The 6000-nt window shown below is 33.3% G+C and overlaps 1 long non-coding RNA gene across 2 annotated transcripts; it reads right to left on the bottom strand.

Annotated features, from left to right (window-relative positions):
- Positions 1–1514: 1514 nt before the first annotated feature.
- On the bottom strand, positions 1515–4394 carry LOC122017138. Of its 2 annotated transcripts, XR_006121279.1 has the most exons (4): positions 4223–4394; positions 3314–3392; positions 2411–2506; positions 1515–2030 (listed from the first exon to the last, which is right to left on the bottom strand). It is a non-coding gene; the product is annotated as an uncharacterized LOC122017138 (long non-coding RNA). The 2 variants fall into 2 exon arrangements; XR_006121280.1 differs by lacking the exon at positions 2411–2506 and having other exon boundaries at positions 4223–4388.
- Positions 4395–6000: the final 1606 nt, after the last annotated feature.

Here is a 6000-nt window from a genome sequence, read left to right as displayed (position 1 = left end):
GTTCGGTCTATTTTCTAATCAAAACAAATCTAATTAAACAGAAATGTCTTATATATGTTTGTTGTGGTTTCTATCTAATCTATTTCATCAAATCTTGATCTATTAGGTAATTTGACTCATTTGATCAAATCCGACATATTAGAATGAATCTGATCTGATTTGATTAATCCAATCCATGTAATTAAACTACCTAATTAATTCAATAATAAACTGTTCTAATTAAACTAACCAATGATTTGAACTAGATTTAGATATTATTAAATGAAATTTGTCTGATTAAACTAACCAATGGGTTGAATCAAATTAGGATCTTTATAGACCAATCTAATTTGATATGATCTATTTCAAATAAACTAACCGATTCGGATGGGACCATTAAATAGTCAAGTAAATCCAAACATAATTAATTAAAAATTCTAATTTTTCACTTAATTTTATTTAAAAAAGTATTTAAAATTTTTGTTTTGCATGAGGACAGATCCTCTGGTCCGCAATTTGCGGACCAGAGGATGATCCATTATTATAAACCCTTGATTTAGATAGACCCTACCAACTTAAAAGTGGGCTCCCTCCAAATCAATGGTCCTTATATTGTGGACCATCCCCTGGTCCGCAAATTGCGGACCAGAAGATCCGGCCCATTTTGCATGCTTGGAGAAAAAAACAAAGCAACAGATATTTTATTTTATTTCATGCTTCGGTTTTTTTTCATGTGCGCACACTAAAAAAATACGGGTTTGGGATAAATTTCAAAAAAAAAATTCATTGCAAAAATTTTTGGAACGAATTCTGCGACGAAAAAAATTTTATCCCAAAATTCTCGTTGCCAACTTAGCGACGAATTTGGGGTACGACGAATAATATTTTATCGCCAAATTCATCACCAAGTTTGCAACAAAAATAATATTCGTTGCAAATTACTACAAAATTAGGGACAAATTTGATGACGAAATTGGCAACAAATTATAATTTTGTCACCAAATTCATTGCAAATTTTGCAACAAAAATAAAATTCATCACAAAATTATCATAGACAACTCTGAGACAAAAACAACTCTTGGGACGAATAATATTTTTGTTACAAAATTTACAACAAATTTGGCGATAAAAATAATAATATGAAAAAAATGTGATAGATAATTTTTTTTTGTCCCAAATTTGCAAAAATAATAATAATAATAATTATGATATGCAACAAATTAAATTTCGTCCCAAATTTTGTCCTAGATTCAGGGACGAATTCACAAATTTATCCTAGATTTTGGGACGAATCCATAAAATCATCCCAGAATCGGGACGAATTTTGGGATGAAATATAATTTGTCGCAAAATAATTACGATAATTTGACGATAAATTATTTTTGTCGCCAAATTCATCCCTAAATCCTAAAAATTCCCGTAGAACTAATTTATTTTTATAATTTCTAATTCAATACATATAAACTTATGCACAACAAAATTAAATACCACATCATAAATATTTAACACATGCTGATTAACTTGATCACATCCTATTTAACATATATACACATCTATTAATATTTGAAATCAATTTTACAATAATACAATTCCAAAGTTCTCAAAAAGTTATACAAACTGTCCCCGGGGCATGGTGCCATGGTAGAACATCCAGGTTGTCACCCAGACACCCACAGTTCGATCCCCAGCTACGGCGTATTTGCAAGAATTTTCTTCCAAATGGAGAACGCAATCAAAGGATGCTGGGCGTCTAGGTTGGCTGCCGCGTGCGCTTCCCGATTTACCCTGGTGGCCGGTGGGAAACTTCCGTGGGGCCAGTCCGGTCACCCCAGAGATAGTCAATGAGGCTAACTGAGATTATCAATTTTTTTTCAAAAAGTTATACAAGAACTTTCTTCTTACTCCAAGAACTTATACAAGTCCAATACTCCAAAAAGTAATACAAATCCAACACCTCCGAAAAGTTATATAAGTTTTTTCAAAATAAACAAAACATACATCAACTCATCTTCTTTTTCCACAAATTATCTTCGCCATCAAATCATCTTTTCCTGCATAAAAATAAACAAACAAACTAGATCAATAAAGGACACTTGAATGTTGTCTCATCTAGTATATTTTTTGTGGATATAGAACTAATAATTCCATTGTCAATTGCTAAAGCGGATCTAATATATCTTTTTACCTTAAAGTACAAAAAAAATTGTATTTGATTAAAGAAAAAAATATTTTGGAGATCTATGATGCACTCCAATAAGGAAGTGGCATGTTTTTTTGAAGCAACTATGTAAGCAGTTAATGAAAACAAAATAATATGACCATTTTCAAGTATCCATAAAGGACACTTGAATGTTGCCTCATCTAGTATATAGGAAGGGGTGGTAATGATGCTCATATGCTCAAAAGGATGCATAGATGTAGAATCCGTTACCTTTTAGATAATTTCCAAGACTCCACTAAACACACTTCAATACTGCCTCTTCTTGTGTTCAGGAAGGGTGATAATAATGCTTGTATGCTCAAAAGGCTGCATAGATGCAGAGCATGCTCAAATATCTATTCAGCTTGTAGTTCTCACAACACAACTTGTGTTTTATTAATTTCACTACTAGTTTTCACATCTGTGTTGTAGTGTGGTGATGGTTATATATTAGGGATTAAGATTCAAGATGGCCATGCAATTTACAGTACTATTATTATCTTGGTGGGTCTTCCATGTATATGTTCAATATCATTAATTATTCTCATACAGATTTATGGTTATTGGCATTGAATAGCAAATTACCAAAATGTTGATAATAGTAGACTTATTTCAATTCTGAAGGCCTTAATAATCCGTGTCTTCTTATGTATGCACATTGAAAATCCTTAATTTTTTGTAACTAAAAAAAGTTGACACAGGTATCAAGGGGTTTGTTTGTTGGATGTAATAGATTCATTGCAGACACCTTTGAGGGATGTGAAAGTCTCTTATTCTTCCTATATGTGATGTTGTCAAGACCTCTATGGGCTAGGTTATAGCTTGTGAAAAATTGGAGGCTGGGGGCTATCCGTAATGGTTCAAAGGTAAAATTTGGACACTGCTTACCATTGATTGCAAAATCTACTTAATGCAGACACATATTACTAGTTTCCATGTAGGTTAACTATCAGAATGCCTAATTGATGTTGCCATGCACACACATATTATTAGTTTAAACCCTATAACCGTTTTTCTACTAAAGTTGTTTAACACTAAATATGTCTCTAATAAGTAGAAAGTTAATTGAATTCAAATTTAATAAGTTGGAAAAATCTAACAAGCATTACTACTTAGTAACGAACGTAGATATACCTAAAACAGGTGACGAAAAAAGAGTATCTCCAAACACACTAAGCTCACAGGAAAATGTAAGCTCACAGGAAAATGAGACCTGCACAAAAATACATTACGAACTCAACAATCAAATATAAGGGTAACAATAATTTATAACTATTCGTAATCCCAATTGAAATATCTAACAAACATCATTAACATAAAGAAAACTATACTAAATATGAAGCAATTTAAAATTAACGGTAACCAATCTATTCTAAATTGAATACAATGCTTTGCAGGTTCGAGGTCCATCATGTGCGCGTAAGTTTTTAGATTATTTATCAGATATAAAATAAGATGCAGGAATCAACAATGTTATGGTTTTGGATGGCAGCTTTAATGGCTGGCATGCTTCTGGCAACCCGGTTTGCCAATGCACTACTAATCCTTTCACAGGTAATTGTTCTTAAGATGTAGGAATAATCCTGTTTGCCAATGCACTACTAACCCTGCACCCGAAGCCCTCCTCACGACGCTCACCAGCAGCCCTCCTCACGACGCCCAGCTTGACACAAGTAAATTCAGCCACAAACTAAAACTCATTCGATGTCACAACTACAAAAAGCACAGGGCACATCTCAACACCAAACACGACGAAAAATAACAAGGGAGAAATGTAAATAGATCCCAGAAGCACTACGAACTCAAGCAAATGCGTCGGATCAAGTGAGTGATCCACTACCAGGGGCCAGACGCGACCACCAGGGGTCGGACGCAGCCACCAGGGGCCGGACGCGGCCACCAGGGGCCGGACGCGACCACCAGGGGCCGGACGCGGCCACGCCAGGTCACCAGGGGCGGACGCGACAAGCAGGAGTCGGCCGAGGGCACCCACGACCGGCCGCCGTTGAGGAGGAGAAAAGAGAGAGGAGAGGGGGAGCTTACGCTTCGTTGCCTTCGCTGCCGTCTCCTTCACCGTCGCCGTCGCCGTCGCCGTCGCCAGGGAGGGGAGATCGAAGAGAAGAAGAATACGAGATTGAGGAGGCTGTGAGGGGATAGTGAATTAGGGATCGGATAGGTGGGGATATCAGGGAATGAAAGATAATAAGGTCCCAAATTTTGGGAAGATATTTTCGTCCCAAAGTTTGGGACAAAAACAACATTTGTCCCAAAGAGAAAAAATAAAAAAAATAAAAAATATTTAATTAATATATTAAAAATAGATCTATAAAGTTTGGAATTAAAAAATCACTATAATTAATATATTACGTTAAAATTATGGATAATGATATTTCTATGATCAGGAAAAAAATACAAACAAATAGAAACTTGTTTTATAAAATTCTGACAGCTCTAGATTCATATTTAGGAGTTCGGAGTTTTTTTTTTAAAAAAAATTTAATTCTGGATTCGTCCCATATTCAAATAAAATAAAAAAAATTAAAAAATTAGAATGTCTAAATATGGGAGTAGAGATATCGGAATATCATAAAATAAGTTTTTATGAATTCATATTATTCTTATGATCATGAAAACGACCTCATTCATAATTTTGACTCAATAAATTGAGTGTAGCAATTTTTTTAACACAAATTAGGTCATATACAAATAAAAAATTACTACACAAATTGTTCTCCTGATCATGAAAATGACCCATCTATAATTTTGACCTAGTAAATTGCGTGTGGTAATTTTTTTAACACATATTAGGTCATATACAAATAAAAAAGTACACACTTAATTTATTATGTTAAATTATGGATGAGGTCATTTTTATGACCAGGAGAACAATATGAATCCACAAGAACTTGTTTTATAAAATTTTGATATCTCTAACTTCATATTTAGGCATTCCTATTTTTTATTTTTTTTATAAAAAAATTCTAATCTAGGACAAATCCAAGATTCATCCCAAAATCTGGGACGAATCCTGGAACAGATTCAAAAAAAAATTAAAATAATTTTTTAAAAAAATAGAATACCTAAATATGGACATAAAGATATCAGAATTTCATAAAATAAGTTTCTATGAGTTCATATTGTTCTCCTGGTCATAATATGTGTTAAAAAAATTACCACACTCAATTTAGTAGGTCAAACTTATAGATGGAGTCATTTTCATGATCAAAAGAACAATACGAACTCATAGAAATTTGTTTCATGAAATTTCGATATTTCTATGTCCATATTTAGGCCTTCTAATTTTTTTTTTATTTTTTTTTATTTTATTTGAATCTAGGATGAATCCTGGATCCGTCCTAGATTTTGGGACAAATCCATGATTTGTCCTAGATTTTGGGATGAATCCATGTCCTAGATTTTGGGACGAAATACATGATTCATCCCAGATTTTGGGACGAATCCAGATTCATCCCAGATTTTGGGACGAATCCATATTTGTCCCAGATTTTACGATGAATCCAGATTTATCCTTAATTTTGCGTTGAATCCAGGATTCATCCTAGATTTTGGGACGAATCTAGGATTCATCCCCAATTCAAAAAAAAAAAACTAAATATGGACTTAGAGATATTATCGAATTTTCATGAAACAAATTTCTATGGATTTGTATTATTCTCCTGATCATGAAAATGACTTCATCCATAATTTTGAATTAATAAATTGAGTGTGGTAATTTTTTATTTGTATAAGACCTAATTTGTGTTAAAAAATTACCACTCTCAATTGATTAGGTCAAAATTATGGATGAGATCGATTTTATG

Source organism: Zingiber officinale, chromosome 1A (genome assembly GCF_018446385.1).
Source record: "Zingiber officinale cultivar Zhangliang chromosome 1A, Zo_v1.1, whole genome shotgun sequence".
In the NCBI taxonomy this organism is placed as follows: Eukaryota; Viridiplantae; Streptophyta; class Magnoliopsida; order Zingiberales; family Zingiberaceae; genus Zingiber; species Zingiber officinale.
The sequence above is the reverse complement of the archived record's forward strand: the minus strand, read 5'-3'. Positions and strand labels throughout refer to the sequence as shown.